The following is a 17903-nucleotide window of genomic DNA, read 5'->3' as shown; positions in this document are numbered from 1 at the left end:
TCTGATGAGCCTATGCAAATAAATAGGTCCCGCCTAACTCCTGAGGAGCGGTCAAGAAGACTTCGTGAGAGACTGTGTCTTTATTGTGCGGCTGCAGGTCACCAGATTAATTCTTGTACAGTGCGTTCGGGAAACGCCAGATCCTGACTTGTAAAGGAGGAGTCAAGTTGGGATCTTCTAGACAAGCTCCTTCAAATCAAGACCTTATCCTTCCCGTGACTTTTGAAACTTCGGTTGGTCTTCAATCTGCATCTGCGTTAGTGGACTGTGGAGCCGCAGGAAACTTCATCACCCAAGCTGCGGTAGATAAGTTTTGTTTGCCTGTCTGTGAACTCTCATACCCAGTCTACATTACCGCTGTAGATGGTAGCCGAATCTCCAAGGGGAATATCTCTCACCAAACTGTACCAGTAGTTCTGGGAGTTGGGTTCCTGCACTCAGAATTAATAAAGTTCTTAGTTATTCCTCAGGCAACCCAAGAGGTCGTTTTGGGTATGCCCTGGCTCCAACTACATAATCCACAGATTGATTGGTCTACGTTGCAACTTACTTCCTGGGGTTCACATTGCCGCCAGTCCTGTTTAGCCCAAGTTTGTCCCATCAAGTCTACTGAAGTTAAAACCCAGTCAAGTCTTCCTGCGGCTTACCAAGATTTCTCTGACGTCTTCAGTGAAAAAGCAGCTGACGTTCTGCCGCCCCATAGAGAGTGGGATTGCCCCATTGACCTCATTCCCGGCAAGAAACCACCTAGGGGGCGTACCTATCCGTTGTCCGTTCCAGAAACTGAAGCGATGAGCAACTACATCAGGGAGAACTTACAGAAAGGATTTATCCGTCCCTCATCTTCACCCGCTAGTGCGGGCTTCTTCTTTGATAAGAAAAAGGATGGAGGATTACGTCCATGCATCGACTACCGGGGTCTCAATGACATTACCATCAAAAATAGCTATCCATTACCACTCATCACCGAATTGTTTGACAGAGTTAAGGGAGCCCGCATCTTCACTAATTTAGATCTCCGCGGTGCCTACAACCTCATCAGAATCCGGAGTGGTGATGAATGGAAGACAGCTTTTAACACTCGAGATGGTCATTACGAGTACCTGGTAATGCCATTCGGGTTGAGTAATGCCCCAGCAGTGTTCCAGCACTTTGTGAACGAAATCTTTCGTGACGTTCTGTATAAATATCTTGTGGTTTATCTGGATGATATCCTCATCTTCTCCCAAGACCTTTCATCTCATCGTCTACAAGTCCGTGAAATCCTCCGACATCTTCGTGAGAACCGGCTCTACGGTAAACTATCCAAGTGCACCTTTGAAGTTTCCTTTATACCCTTCCTGGGGTATATAATTTCCGGATCGGATCTCCAAATGGACCCGACAAAGTTGGAAGCCATTGCCAATTGGTCCATTCCAAATTCTCTCAAGTCTATTCAGCGATTCCTGGGATTCGCCAATTACTATAGGAAGTTTATACGAGTATTCTCAACTCTCATCGCTCCTATTACCAACTTAACTCGGAAAGGGGCAGATCATTCCAACTGGTCAGAAGAAGCTTTAGCGGCATTTCAAAAGATCAAGCTGGCCTTTATGTCTGCTCCAGTTCTGTCTCAACCAGATGTAAACAAACCGTTCGAGTTGGAGGTGGATGCCTCTACAGTAGGAGTTGGAGCTGTTCTCTCCCAGAAGGGAACTGATGGGAATATTCACTCTTGTGGATTCTATTCTCGTAAATTCCTCCCTGCAGAAGCTAACTATTCAATTGGAGATCAAGAACTACTGGCGATCAAGCTGGCCCTTGAGGAATGGAGGTATCTCCTGGAAGGGGCCAAACATCCATTCAACATCTATACGGATCATAAGAATCTGCTTTATTTAAAGGCAGCCCAGTGCCTTAATCCTCGCCAGTCCCGGTGGGCTATGTTTTTCTCTCGTTTTAACTTTAAGCTTCATTTCCGCCCAGGTTCTCAGAATATTAAAGCTGACGCCTTATCCCGATCTATGGAGTCCGAAGAGGAAACGTCTGACTCAGTTCCGCATTCCATCCTGAGTCCAGTGGTATTTGCCGCATCTCAAGTTTCTCCTGCTCCTCCTCCTGGTAAGACTTTTGTTTCCCCAGAACTCCGTCCCAAGTTGTTGTCTTGGGCTCATCAGTCCAAGTTCACTGGACATCCTGGTGTCTTGAAAACCTTCAAGTTCCTCTCTGAGACGTACTGGTGGCCGAAGATGAAAGCTGACATCCAAGATTTCGTGGCATCCTGTCCTAAGTGTGCGCAGCACAAGACTCCTCGTCAGTCTCCAGCAGGTCAGTTACAACCATTATCTGTTCCCAGTCGCCCCTGGTCACATCTGTCCATGGATTTTATCTCCGACCTGCCCCCTTCTCAAGGATATAATACCATCTGGGTTGTGGTGGATAGATTTACCAAAATGGCCCATTTCGTTCCTCTCCAGGGTCTCCCTTCTGCCCCAAAACTCGCTCAAATCTTCCTACGGGAGATTTTCCGTCTACATGGACTACCCTCGGAAATAATATCCGACCGAGGTGTTCAGTTTGTAGCGAGGTTTTGGAGAGCCCTCTGTTCTGCCATGCAAGTTAAACTGAAGTTCTCGTCAGCTTACCACCCTCAGACGAATGGGCAGACAGAGAGGGTAAACCAGGAATTGGAAACCTTTTTAAGACTTTATGTTTCATCTTCTCAAGATGACTGGTTGGATCTGCTCCCGTGGGCCGAATTTGCCCACAACTTCCGCTACCACACCACTACTGAGACAACTCCGTTCTTTGCTGTATATGGACAACATCCTCATGTTCCAGATTTCCAAGAACTCCCTCACATTGATGTTCCTGCTGCCACTGCTGTCCTGAGTCAGTTTTCTTCAACCTGGAGGAAGATTCATGCTTCCCTCAAGAAGGCCTCCAGCCGGTATAAATTCTTTGCTGACCGCAAAAGACGTGCAGTTCCTAGCCTGAAACCTGGTGACAAGGTTTGGCTTTCTACTCGGAACCTCCGTCTTAGAGTCCCGTCGATGAAATTCGCACCACGTTTCATCGGTCCCTTTTCTATTGACAGAGTCATCAGTCCTGTGGCCTACAAGCTTAAGTTACCACCTTCACTACGAATACCTAATGCCTTTCATGTCTCTCTCCTCAGACCATTAATCCTGAATCGCTTCCAAAGAGCTCTTCCAGTCGGCACCAAAGTTCGAACTCAGCGGGGTGTGGAGTTCGAGATCGAGACGATTCTGGATTCCCGTTGCCGGTACGGTCGTCTACAATATCTTATCGACTGGTCCGGTTATGGTCCGGAGGAGAGAAGTTGGGTGAATTCGTCAGATGTCCATGCTCCAAGGTTGGTCCGTGTCTTCCACAGCACTCATCCTTCCAAGCCACGTGGGTGTTCGGTGCCCACCCATAAAGGAGGGGGTACTGTCAGGAATCGACTCACCACAGTAACATCTGTCCGTCGGTGCGGACTCCGTCCGGGGTCCCTTCGTTCTGCTGTCATCCGCACCTCTGCCGCCAGACGTCATCCTGGGCCTAGGAACGCTCCTGTGACAGCGGGTGTGTAAGCACGCCGCGTTCCCGCCGGGCCGCGGCATGGGCGCCGCCATGACAGTCTCCATCGGTCAGAGTACGGCGGCCAATCCGGTGCTTGGCCGCACCTCCTTTTCCCACTCCAACCAATGCCTGCACACCAGGGGGTATATCAGAAGCTGCAGGGTGAGACTGTGGTTATCCTGAACTTTGTGTCACTCCTGCGACCCATGTGTCTGGATCTGGTTCCTGTTCCTCCGTGTTCCTGGATACCTACCTGTTCCTCCGTGTTCCTGGTTACCTACCTACACCTCCGTGTTCCTGGTTACCTACCTGTGACTTTGTGCTCCTGGTTATCCTCTACAGCTCCGTGGAACTACAAGCCTCAGCAACACCTGCTTCTGTTTACAGGCTTCACACAAATCACCAACCCAGTGTGCTTCAGCCTAGCAGTGGAGACTCACTCCAGGTGCATTCCATCTCCTCACCTGTGATGCAGCTTGCTTGCTGCTTGTGCCTCATCACCTGCACTGTGAACGTTGTTAGTCTCCTGCCTCTGCTACCAGGTTTGCTGTATGATAACATCTCTGCTGGCTCCATGTTTTAAACTGCTCTGGTTTCCATACCAGATTATCATCTATCACGTTACCATTCATCAGTTATTATTCATCAGTTATTATTCATCAGTCATCATTCATCAGTTATCATTTATCAGTTATCATTCATCCATTGTCATATCTCTGTTGCCATAGACTTTCAGCTTCCACGCTGTACCATTGACATTGCATTCCTTATTGTTTATTTCTGCTGCCTTTTGTGAACTTTATGTTTAATAAACATCATTGCGCCCATGCGCAGAAACTTAATTCAGCCTCCTCACTTTCTCCCTCCTACCTCCACTGACCCACTAGCGCCCCCTCCGGGGACACAGACAAAACCAAGTCTGACATACTGCAGTTACCTGTCACTCAGCAAAAAGGTAAGATGACAATGAGGAGGCGATGAGATTGATTCAGAGAAGGCAATGTGAGAGAGATAGAGGGAGGCGGCAATGAAACAGATACAGGGGGTAATTCAGACTGGATCGCTGCAGCGGCTGCGATCGCAGAGCTTAGTGGAGTGCGTCCGCGTAGAGGGTGCACTGCGCATGCGCACCCTGGGATGCCCAATGAGATGCAAACAGCATCTTAGGGCTGCGAGCGCCACTGCCTGATAGACTATGGAGATATATCAAACCTGTCAAACACTGCCTACCTTCACTATCTACAAATTAAGCATGTCTAACACCTTTCTATTAGCATCAGCACAGTCACAACAACACATAACCATCTGAATAGTACAGATGTGATCTCATGCAGCCTCAAAACGCCAAGTGGCACGAGACGCCCGGCGTGACTGAGCTGCACAGAGCGCTGTAATGTAGACACTTTTTCTTTAAATTTGTGCAACTTTAACTGCACAGGAATTTTACTATAAATATGAACAAAGTCGCCGATGAAGAACAACGGAACTTGGGCGCTGCATCGTATCCCTTCATACACAGATTCAGGCTCAGTCATATAAATATGTACAAGTGTTGTATATCAAATTAGTCACTGCAGTCTCGTTTAAAGAATGAGACGCTCGGCTCAAGACAAGTCACGCTGGTCCTGGAGATGGGCTGTTTGGTGTGACTGCGGCAATAGTGTATGAGGACATATCTGTAAGTATACCTATTACTCCTCATTAGGTGTAAAATACAACACAGACAGAAAAACCCAGAGCGCAAAAGCCGGAATTAGCAAGGTATACAGTAAGTTGTTGCAGAACAGACGGAATAAGCAAGGTATACAGTAAGTTGTTGCAGGACAGACGGAATAAGGAAGGTATACAGTAAGTTGTTGCAGGACAGATGGAATAAGCAAGGTATACGGTAAGTAGTTGCAGGACAGAAGGAGTAAGCAAGGTATACAGTAAGTTGTTGCAGGACAGATGGAATAAGCAAGGTATACGGTAAGTAGTTGCAGGACAGAAGGAGTAAGCAAGGTATACAGTAAATTGTTGCAGAACAGACGGAATAAGGAAGGTATACAGTAAGTTGTTGCAGGACAGATGGAATAAGCAAGGTATACAGTAAGTTGTTGCAGAACAGACGGAATAAGCAAGGTATACAGTAAATTGTTGCAGGACAGATGGAATAAGCAAGGTATACAGTAAGTTGTTGCAGGACAGATGGAATAAGCAAGGTATACGGTAAGTAGTTGCAGGACAGAAGGAGTAAGCAAGGTATACAGTAAGTTGTTGCAGAACAGACGGAATAAGGAAGGTATACAGTAAGTTGTTGCAGGACAGATGGAATAAGCAAGGTATACAGTAAAGCTGCCTGTACACCTAAAGATTTATTGTCCAATCTGGCTGGTTGGAATGAAAACCTGGTAATGGGCGAGAACAAATTACATTTGACCATCTGCTCCGAAAAGCCTGAAAACTGACAAAAACAGTCGTTCAGCCAAACTGGTAAAATCAAATGGATTTAACCAATTTGTCTGAATGACGATTTCAGACTGTTTTTCAGTGTTTGGGAGCAAATGGTCAATTGTCATTTGCTCCCATCCATTACCAGATTTTCGTTCCAACCAGCCAGATTGGACAATAAATCTTTAGGTGTATATGCAGCTTAAGTTGTTGCAGGACAACAATTAAAATATAACATGAAAATTTCAGTATACAGATGTGTCCATCTTCATATCACCCCCGCAGGAGTGGTCTTCAGTTTGCCGGCTCCCAACGACCAGTATACAGGCGCCGGAATCCTGACCGCTGGCTTACCACGACCCCTCTGGAGGGAGAATAGATAGCGTAGCATGCAACCGTGCCCACACCGTGGTGAGCGCAGCGGGCCCGCAAGGGGCTCATTTGCACTCGCCCAGCTGTCGGTATGCCGGCGCCGGTATGCTGGCCGCCGGGAGCCCGACCGCTGGCATAACATACTACACCCCACCTCCGCAGATGTGACTGGTTTGCAATGCGTGCACACGTTCACCGGCACATGTGACTAGTTGGACCTGCGATCCATGGGAAAGCATTATGCAATCGCTGGTGTGACTATTTGCACCTACTGTAGGCACATGTAGTCACTGCCGCGATGTGTGTGCACTTGTGAACACATCATGGCAACAATGAATAACGACACATCTGCAAACATGTCAATGTAGTCCTTCTATCAAAAGTGACACCTGACCCAGGATGTAATTATTAGCATTGGGATCTTATCAAACTGACCTCTATTCCCTTCCCATAAACCAGCCAGAAAACATATCAGCATAAAGGAACCCAATCAACAGTTTTAAAGTTACATCAGAACAATAGCTGTCTGCTTCCAACTGACGCAGATTCTCCACTGTGTGCAGTCCAGTGTGGTCGGTACTAATTGTATAGCAGCAGCCAATCTGAATGGCGTGGACAAATTTACTGCAGCTCTGAAACTCTCCACAAAACCCAAATGTGGCCAAATATGTAACAATCATTTTAGGGGCAAGTTATGAGGGAAAGGGGCCAGTGTCATTGGCGTTGCTATAATGGGTGCAGTGTGTGCGGTGCACACGGGCCCCTGAGTACAGGGGGGGCCCACACCTCACACACTGCACCCATTTCTCCTATACTTACCTTTTCGGAGCCCAATGCTGACCATGTGTGGGCCTCCTCCTCTCCCGCAGCCATCGCGCCGCTGCTAGCGCACTGACCACTAGAGACTCTGGCACAGTACCAGAGTCTACAGCGCATGCGCAGGACGTCGAAAAAAATGGCACGGGGGCCATTTTTCGGAGGCCTGCCCATGCGCTGTAGACTCTGGCACTGTGCCAGAGTCTACAGCACTCAGAGCGCTAGCAGCGGCATGACGGCTACGGGAGAGGAGGGGGCCCACACACGGAGTCTGCACACGGATCCCCTCCTCTCTAGAGACGCCCCTGGCCAGTGTGTAGTGTCCCTGGAGGTACCGGTGACTCAAAAGGCAAGTTTGGGACTCCCGAGACTCAGGGGCCCATGTGCACTGCATACCATTACTTAGACTTCCTACACACATAGCCACTTTTATACATTCTGTGCAGATTGCAGCACAGGACACATCTGAAGTTAGCATATTGTACTGTATTATATGTACTTCTTTTGAATCAGGAGAAAACAGTTTAGTTCAATTAAATAAAAACATCCATTGTCTTCCTCTTTAAAAATCCAAATTGGAATACCCTTTCCCGGCACGGACCGATTGTAAATATCTAATTAAGTCATGAGAATACACCACAGCTGTCACATAAAATAATTATTTATATAGCATCAGTGGAGGGATCAAGATGCCATCAGCCTATCAGCAGTGCCAGTCGTCATCATCATCATCATCATCATCATCCGTGTGTATTTGGCACCAAGGATCTAACATCTGCTAGTTACAGTACTCTTCCCAGGAGCACATACTCCTTTGTTGTGATCTACATGAGATGCATTTGTATCTGTCACGATCCGGGTATCTGGACGCCATTACTTACCCTTCAGATGCCTCCTAAGGCGGGCTCAGCGTTCCAGGACCGGATTCCGCTGTTCCTAAGTTTCCACATGCAGAGTGGTCTTTTCATCAGCCGCGGCCTCCGCTGTGCCCGCGTGGTTAAATGTGCATCTATCAGCCTGGCGTCTCCTGTCTCCGGTGGCCGGCGCCGCCATTACTGTTTCCCAGACCACATGGATTACAAACCAAACTTCCCTCCAAGTGTCTGCATGGGCGCAGCCATCTTGGATTCTGTCATCTGATCATTTCCACCAATCTGCTGTCTGTGTTGTTGATTTGCATAATTGCCTAGCCAACCCCTTCCTTGCTGCAGGTATAAGTAAGCTGTACCTGAGCAAGGAAGACGTCAGTGCTTTGGTTGTCAAACCTAGTTCCTGTTTGTCTCTCTTCTATGATTGTCTTCCAGGTTCCAGCTCCTGTCTCAAGACTTCCACCATAGAGACCCGCACCAGCATTCCACCTGCGGTGTAGCCTGACTCTCCAATCCATTGTGGATTCATCTGTTTCCAGCTACAACACTACCTGCTTCCAGCCTCAGCTTCCAGCAGAGTACAGCTTCCCTTAAAGGGCCGGTGTCCTTTCTACACTTTACCACTCTCCACCGGAATTATTATTTCTCCGCTCTCAAGTTCTACATTTCAGTTCACATTTCATCGCTCCCAAAGTTCATTTATTATTTAACTGGTTCCAGCCAGTATCCACTCCGTGCTAACAACAGTCTGGTTCCAGCCAGTATCCACAGCAGCTGTTTTACCTTCAGCAACCCAGCTCTTCCTGGAACACCAGCTGGTACAATCCTGGGTTATCTCCATTGCTACAGCCGGGCCTGGTAAGGACTTTCCATCTAGAAGATCATAAGAACTATCTCACACTACCAGTGCCCTGTGGCTCCTGCCATGCTGTAGTACTCAGGAACTGTATTTATTCTTTGCTGACTTTTACGTTTTCTTTTATTGCTGCTGTGATGCGGAGTTGTCATAATAAACATCATTGACTTTTATCTAAGTTGTCGTGGTCACGCCTTCGGGCAGTTATTGTTCATGTTACTTACATGTCCAGGGGTCTGATACAACCTCCCAGGTTCCGGTACATCTCAGCCCCTACAACTGAGGCTGCCTCCCGTCAGCTCAGGCCCTCAGTTGTGACAGTAAGCACTGACCTAATGAATCCAGCCGGAGACCAGGATCAAGCGGCCAGGCCGATGCAAGAACTGGCAGCCCGACTAGAACATCAGGAGGCTGCACAGGGCCACATCATCCGCTGTCTCCAGGATCTCTCTACTCGGCTGGATGGGATTCAGACAACTCTCCGTGGATCAGGCGCGTCTGGTGCGTCAACCACAGTGACTCCAGCTATAACCCCACCCACCTTACCCATTTCTGCTCCACGTCTTCATCTTCCAACGCCAGCAAAATTTGACGGATCTCCAAGATTCTGCAGGGGATTTCTCAACCAGTGTGAGATTCAGTTTGAGCTACAACCTGGCAATTTTCCCAGTGACCGTACAAAAATTGCCTACATTATTTCTCTTCTCAGTGGCTCAGCCCTTGATTGGGCATCACCGTTATGGGAGAGGTCCGACACCCTGCTATCTTCTTACACTGCATTTGTGTCAACATTCAGGCGCATCTTCGACGAGCCAGGCCGGGTAACTTCAGCTTCGTCTGAGATTCTCCGTTTACGCCAGGAATCACGTACTGTAGGACAATATCTTATACAGTTCCAGATCCTGGCATCCGAACTGGCATGGAACGACGAGGCCCTGTATGCTGCATTCTGGCATGGTTTATCCGAGCGTATTAAAGATGAGTTAGCTACCAGAGACTTACCCTCCAAGTTAGATGAGCTAATCTCACTTTGTACGAAAGTTGACTTACGTTTCAGAGAGAGAGCAACTGAGCGTGGAAGATCATCTGCTCCAAAATCTTCTACTCCTCCTCCTCGCCAACTGTCACCAACTACAGATGAACCCATGCAAATTGGCCGTTCCCGTTTAACTCCTGCTGAGCGCCGAAGACGTCTCTCCGAGTTTCTCTGTCTGTATTGTGCAGCTCCGTCTCACACCATTAATGCCTGTCCCAAACGTCCGGGAAACTCCAAATCCTAGCTCGCCAAGGAGAGGGCCGGCTAGGAGTAATGATCTCCTCTCCATCTCCTCAAGATTGTAACCTCCCAGTCTCGCTTCAAGTTGCTCAACGTTATCAGAACGTCATTGCCCTCCTGGATTCCGGAGCAGCTGGGAACTTTATTACTGAAGCCTATGTTAAACGGTGGTCTCTACCCACCGAGAGACTTCCTTCGTCCTTTTCCTTAACTGCTGTGGATGGCAGTAAAATTTTTGATACAGTTATTTCTCTAAGGACTCTACCAGTTCGTCTGAGAGTGGGAGTTCTTCATTCCGAACTTATTTCATTTTTAGTGATTCCAAGAGCCACACATCCTGTGGTCCTGGGCCTTCCATGGCTCCGTCTTCACAATCCTACAATTGATTGGACGACTACGCAAATCCTGGCATGGGGTTCCTCCTGTACTAAGACATGTTTGTTTAAAGTGTTGCCTGTCTGTTCTTCCTCCCCCAGGTCGTCTGATGTTCCACCTCCTCCATATCAAGATTTCACGGATGTGTTCAGTAAAGCTTCTGCTGATATCCTTCCTCCTCATAGAGAATGGGACTGCCCGATTGATCTCGTTCCAGGGAAGGTTCCACCTCGAGGCCGAACTTATCCGTTGTCTCTCCCCGAGACACATTCTATGGAGGAATACATTAAAGAGAACCTAGCAAAGGGGTTCATTCGACCTTCTTCTTCTCCAGCCGGCGCAGGCTTCTTTTTTGTAAAGAAGAAAGATGGTGGTCTGCGGCCGTGCATCGACTACAGAGGTTTGAACGACATTACCATCAAGAACCGCTATCCTTTACCCCTGATTACTGAGCTCTTTGACAGAGTTAGCGGAGCTACCATCTTTACAAAGCTGGACCTGAGAGGTGCATACAATCTCATCCGGATCCGTGAGGGTGACGAGTGGAAGACCGCATTTAACACCCGTGACGGACATTATGAGTACCTCGTCATGCCCTTCGGATTGAGCAATGCTCCAGCTGTCTTCCAGCATTTCGTCAATGAGATCTTCAGAGACATTCTATACCGTCATGTCGTGGTCTATCTAGATGATATCCTCATTTTTGCCAACGATTTAGAGGAACATCGTTTCTGGGTAAAGGAGGTTCTGTCCCGTCTCCGTGTCAATCATCTCTACTGCAAATTAGAGAAATGCGTCTTTGAAGTCAAGTCCATTCCGTTTCTAGGGTACATTGTGTCCGGTTCCGGACTAGAGATGGATCCTGAGAAACTACAAGCAATCCAGAATTGGCCGGTACCCTTAACCCTCAAAGGGGTCCAGAGGTTCTTAGGGTTCGCCAATTATTACCGAAAGTTTATACGAGACTTTTCCACCATTGTGGCGCCTATTACTGCTTTCACCAAGAAGGGTGCTAACCCGTCCAAGTGGTCTGAAGAAGCCATGCAAGCTTTTCATCTTTTAAAACAGAGGTTCATCTCTGCACCTGTCCTGAAACAGCCTGACATCGACTCTCCTTTCATCTTAGAGGTGGATGCCTCCTCCGTTGGAGTAGGAGCGGTGTTATCTCAGAGGGCTAAAGATGGTCATTTACATCCTTGCAGTTTCTTCTCACGGAAGTTCTCCCCAGCGGAGCGCAACTATGCCATTGGCGACCAGGAGTTGCTAGCCATCAAGCTCGCTCTAGAGGAGTGGAGATATCTGTTGGAGGGAGCTTCTCATTCAATCACCATCCTTACAGACCACAAGAACCTTCTATATCTAAAAGGCGCACAATGTCTCAACCCTCGTCAGGCCAGATGGGCACTTTTCTTTTCCAGGTTCGACTTTAAACTCCAGTTCTGTCCGGGCTCTCAGAATCGCAAGGCCGATGCCCTTTCCCGCTCATGGGAGCAAGAAAATGAGTCAGAGTCTTCAGACAAGCATCCTATTATAAATCCGTTGGCATTCTCCACGGTAGGGATGGACTCTACGCCCCCATCAGGGAAAAGTTTTGTGAAGCCGACACTAAGGAAGAAGCTCATGCATTGGGCCCATGCTTCCCGTTTTGCCGGACATACAGGTATCCAAAAAACCCTGGAGTTTATCTCTAGGTCCTATTGGTGGCCAACTCTGAAAAAGGACGTTTTGGAGTTTATTGCATCTTGCCCAAAGTGTGCTCAACATAAAGTATCCCGCCAGTCGCCTGCGGGGCAACTGGTTCCACTATCTGTTCCCCGTCGACCATGGACCCATTTGTCGATGGATTTTATTACAGATTTGCCCATGTGCAACAAGTTCAATACCATCTGGGTGGTAGTTGACCGGTTCACCAAGATGGCACACTTCATTCCTCTCACCGGTCTTCCGTCAGCTTCCAAGTTGGCTCAAGTATTCATACAAGAGATCTTCCGACTCCACGGTCTTCCAGAAGAAATTATCTCAGATCGAGGAGTTCAATTCACAGCCAAATTCTGGCGAAGTTTATGTCAAGTCCTCCAAGTCAAGTTAAAGTTTTCCACGGCTTACCATCCTCAGACCAATGGTCAAACTGAGAGGGTGAATCAGGACTTGGAGGCCTTCCTCCGCATCTATGTGTCCTCCTCTCAAGATGACTGGGTTCAATTACTTCCCTGGGCCGAGTTCTGTCATAACAACCAGTATCATTCTTCATCTTCCTCAACACCATTCTTCACCAACTTTGGATTCCACCCTAAAGTCCCTGAGTTCCAACCGCTTCCAGCAACTTCTGTTCCCGCAGTGGATATCACCTTGCATCAGTTTGCCAATATCTGGAAGAGCGTACGATCAGCTCTGCTCAAGGCATCGTTCAGGTACAAGAAGTTTGCGGATAAGAAGCGTCGAGCAGTTCCTGCTCTCAAGGTGGGTGATCGGGTATGGTTATCCACGAAGAATTTGAGGTTAAGAGTTCCCAGTATGAAGTTTGCACCTCGCTACATCGGTCCTTTTAAAATTGATCAAGTCATCAATCCTGTTGCTTACAGACTCCAGTTACCTCCCTTCTTAAAAATACCCAGGACATTCCATGTTTCCCTGTTGAAACCGTTAATCTTGAATCGGTTTCATTCCTCACTTCCATCAACTCCGAAAGTCCAAACTCAACGAGGCGTTGAGTATGAAGTGGCCAAGATCCTGGACTCACGTCACCGTTACGGTCAACTTCAGTATCTCATTGACTGGAAGGGCTATGGTCCTGAAGAACGCTCTTGGACCAATGCCTCTGACGTCCATGCTCCTGCCTTGGTCCGAAATTTCCACGCAAAGTTTCCTTTAAAGCCTAAGAAGTGTCCTGGGGCCACTCCTAAAGGGGGGGGTGCTGTCACGATCCGGGTATCTGGACGCCATTACTTACCCTTCAGATGCCTCCTAAGGCGGGCTCAGCGTTCCAGGACCGGATTCCGCTGTTCCTAAGTTTCCACATGCAGAGTGGTCTTTTCATCAGCCGCGGCCTCCGCTGTGCCCGCGTGGTTAAATGTGCATCTATCAGCCTGGCGTCTCCTGTCTCCGGTGGCCGGCGCCGCCATTACTGTTTCCCAGACCACATGGATTACAAACCAAACTTCCCTCCAAGTGTCTGCATGGGCGCAGCCATCTTGGATTCTGTCATCTGATCATTTCCACCAATCTGCTGTCTGTGTTGTTGATTTGCATAATTGCCTAGCCAACCCCTTCCTTGCTGCAGGTATAAGTAAGCTGTACCTGAGCAAGGAAGACGTCAGTGCTTTGGTTGTCAAACCTAGTTCCTGTTTGTCTCTCTTCTATGATTGTCTTCCAGGTTCCAGCTCCTGTCTCAAGACTTCCACCATAGAGACCCGCACCAGCATTCCACCTGCGGTGTAGCCTGACTCTCCAATCCATTGTGGATTCATCTGTTTCCAGCTACAACACTACCTGCTTCCAGCCTCAGCTTCCAGCAGAGTACAGCTTCCCTTAAAGGGCCGGTGTCCTTTCTACACTTTACCACTCTCCACCGGAATTATTATTTCTCCGCTCTCAAGTTCTACATTTCAGTTCACATTTCATCGCTCCCAAAGTTCATTTATTATTTAACTGGTTCCAGCCAGTATCCACTCCGTGCTAACAACAGTCTGGTTCCAGCCAGTATCCACAGCAGCTGTTTTACCTTCAGCAACCCAGCTCTTCCTGGAACACCAGCTGGTACAATCCTGGGTTATCTCCATTGCTACAGCCGGGCCTGGTAAGGACTTTCCATCTAGAAGATCATAAGAACTATCTCACACTACCAGTGCCCTGTGGCTCCTGCCATGCTGTAGTACTCAGGAACTGTATTTATTCTTTGCTGACTTTTACGTTTTCTTTTATTGCTGCTGTGATGCGGAGTTGTCATAATAAACATCATTGACTTTTATCTAAGTTGTCGTGGTCACGCCTTCGGGCAGTTATTGTTCATGTTACTTACATGTCCAGGGGTCTGATACAACCTCCCAGGTTCCGGTACATCTCAGCCCCTACAACTGAGGCTGCCTCCCGTCAGCTCAGGCCCTCAGTTGTGACAGTATCCTTACTGTACTTGTCCTGCATATCTCCTCCCTCCAGCTCTCTCAGCACAAGGAGATGTTACTGATATGGATGGATGTGTATGTTATCGTGCACATACTCAGTACAAAAATGTGCACTTTGCACAAAAAGCCTAAATGCCACAAGTTTGGTAAGTCTGTTTAGGAGAAGGTTAGTAGGCTAAACACATAATCTAAAGGTTCTGCCATCTGTTATGTTTTGTCCTAGGACACCAATAAACTGGGGCGTAGTCAGAACTTTGTGGGCCCCATGGCAATATTCTGAAGAGGCCCCTGTCCTAATGCATCTACAGAGACACCTCTCCGCAGTAGTTTTTCATTTTATGCCCCATAATAGTGCCCTAGTTCACATTATGTTACATTGTAAGGCTGCCAATACACATTATGCCACACAGTACCGCCAATTCACATTATGACATACAGTGTCCCCAGATCATATTAGACAACATCACAGTGTCCCAGTTCATTTTATACCACACTATAGTGCTTCCACTTTATATTATGTGACATTACAGTGCCCCATTTCATATTATGCAACATTATAATGCCCTCCAGTTAATTTTATACCAAAATATAATGAAAAGTTCCAGGTGCATAACAAAATATATTGTAGGCCACAATGCAAAAGTTTGTATAGGGCCCCCTATGTACCACCCAATGGAGAAATATGTATATGAGACATATAACTGTGACAGGGAAGGTGGGTTCCTCTGAGCTTTGGGCCCCATAGCAGCTGCAGTCCCTGCCCTGTAGCTATACCCTTGCCAATCTAATTAAGATTAGTCAGCTAGCCTCAAACATCGAACCTAAAACAGAAGGCCAGTGTGACTTTTCTTGTGGCCATGCAGTTCCAGTACAATATAAAATACAATGCCTAAAAGACCTCTTACATTCAACTTTTACAGTAATCTATTGCAAAGAATCTTAGTACTTTAAGAAAGCTGCTCCTGGTTTAATGTTAATATATAGTGCATGTGTAGGAGGATTGTGCATATACTTAGAAACATTTGCAGACGCCACCCACAGATGTGCCTAAAATAAGGCAGATTGAGACTTTAACACATTAATTAATATCATTCTATTTTACATTTATTTTGACAAAATATATAGTTTATTTCCAACTTGCATGATATCTTCTAAATTACTATCACTATTAAAGTTTTTTGTTTTAATTTTACCAACCACTGATTCATCATTCTTTTCAACTCTGTTTTTTGCATATAGACATTATTTATTAGTGCATATATCTGCATTGCTGAACACTATTTTCAATAATAAATGAATTAGTACAATAAAATTCAAATGGATAAAAAACAGTATAAATGGCACCACAGTCTAGCAATCTGTATAAATGCTGACTTCAAAAAATGCATTTAAGATACTTTTATTGACCACATTTACTGCTCACACCAGACTGTCTTTTGACTGCTCCAGGCCTTTGCACGAGGAAGTGCTGTTGCTTTCCATGACTACAAGAACACAGGTGAGTGGGCGGGTCCAACATTGTTATTGAAGCCTGCAAGGCTTTCTTAATACATTGCCCCATTACATAATTCCTTATTGCTGCAATAGGCAGCAATGAGAAATTATACTTCTAGGGTCTCAAATGCATTGTAAATATGTCCCATAAGATTTGTATTTTAAAATGCACATAACTCGTACTGTATATGCATGTTTCTAGCTTGAATAAGGGACGAGAAGGCTGCCATAAGATTTGTTAGGCATAAGCTAAATAACTCTGATCCACAAACAAACTAATTGCAAAGCTGAAATACTGATGGTACAGAAGCAGCTTTAGAGCTTTCCCAATATTTCAAAGCTGAACTACCACCTAGTAAAATACTTTCCTAACATGTCGCCTCCCTCTACAACTGTTTCCCCCGGGTCTCCTACTTTTGTTTCACTGACCCGCCCAAAAACCAGCATGGTTGATGGGAGAAGGAGGGAGATCATAAAAGCCAATCACAAGCCTTCTTTTCGCCCACACACCAAACTCTACATTCTAAGAATATCCACATTGGAGTATTTGCTGCATGTGGTGTGCACAGCACTGGGATCCATGTGAAGCTGTGTTGAGAAAGATATTTAGCATCAGCCGATGCATTTACTGTACTTGGACATGTTCTCTCGTGACAGATATTCTCTTTGTCCGCTAAGGTGAAATATACCGCATAGTAAACATATGAACTAAAAATTGGAACATATAGGTTATCTATAGTTGACTGTGGTCACCTATCCATGAGCATTCAAGTCACCAGACTAGAGAGAAAGGTATACTGGCGCCGGCTGAGTTTCAAATAATGAACGGAAAAAAGTTTTCAATAAAAAAACTAATTCATCAATTTATTACAAAATAAGCTATAAAGTGGTTAAACATATAAAGGATAAAAGCTTCAGAAAGGTAAGATTATTACGATTGAGAGTCTCTCAAATGGTTGGGTTAGACCACTTCTATCCCCATTGAGGCAATTGGCACTTGTTTCTGACTAGGGCTCATTCCTCCAAACAGTCCTCAGTACATTTAATTGTGGATATTACCCAGTTTCTCAGTGCAAAGTCCCCTTGGTTCTCAATTGCAAGCCGAGATCCTGTAGCAGCAGGGGTATGTCCAGAGTTTCCAGGTAAACGGCACTTGTGAGGATCCTGCAGGAGTATGAAAGTCCAATTGTTGTCAGATGAATAAATAGCAGTGGGTGGGATGCCTGTGGTCAAGAATTAAAGGCTCAATGCATTTCACTGGTCTTAGTTGCTGCCAGCTTCCTCAGGAAATATACTCCTGAGGAAGCTGGCAGCAACTAAGACCAGCGAAACGTGTTGAGCCTTTAATTCTTGACCACAGGCATCCCACCCACTGCTATTTATTCATCTGACAACAATTGGACTTTCATACTCCTACAGGATCCTCACAAGTGCCGTTTACCTGGAAACTCTGGACATACCCCTGCTGCTATAGAATCTCGGCTTGCAATTGAGAACCAAGGGGACTTTGCACTGAGAAACTGGGTAATATCCACAATTAAATGTACTGAGGACTGTTTGGAGGAATGAGCCCTAAACAGAAACAAGTGCCAATTGCCTCAATGGGGATAGAAGTGGTCTAACCCAACCATTTGAGAGACTCTCAATCTTATTAATCTTACCCTTCTGAAGCTTTTATCCTTTATATGTTTAACCACTTTATAGCTTATTTTGTAATAAATTGATGAATT

The 17903-nt window shown here is 46.5% G+C and overlaps 1 protein-coding gene across 1 annotated transcript in view; it reads right to left on the bottom strand.

Annotated features, from left to right (window-relative positions):
* SLC9A9 (solute carrier family 9 member A9) overlaps positions 1-17903 on the bottom strand; it is a 1718538-nt gene that overhangs the window by 913401 nt on the left and 787234 nt on the right.

This window comes from Pseudophryne corroboree, chromosome 4 (assembly GCF_028390025.1).
Source record: "Pseudophryne corroboree isolate aPseCor3 chromosome 4, aPseCor3.hap2, whole genome shotgun sequence".
In the NCBI taxonomy this organism is placed as follows: Eukaryota; Metazoa; Chordata; class Amphibia; order Anura; family Myobatrachidae; genus Pseudophryne; species Pseudophryne corroboree.
The sequence above is the reverse complement of the archived record's forward strand: the minus strand, read 5'-3'. Positions and strand labels throughout refer to the sequence as shown.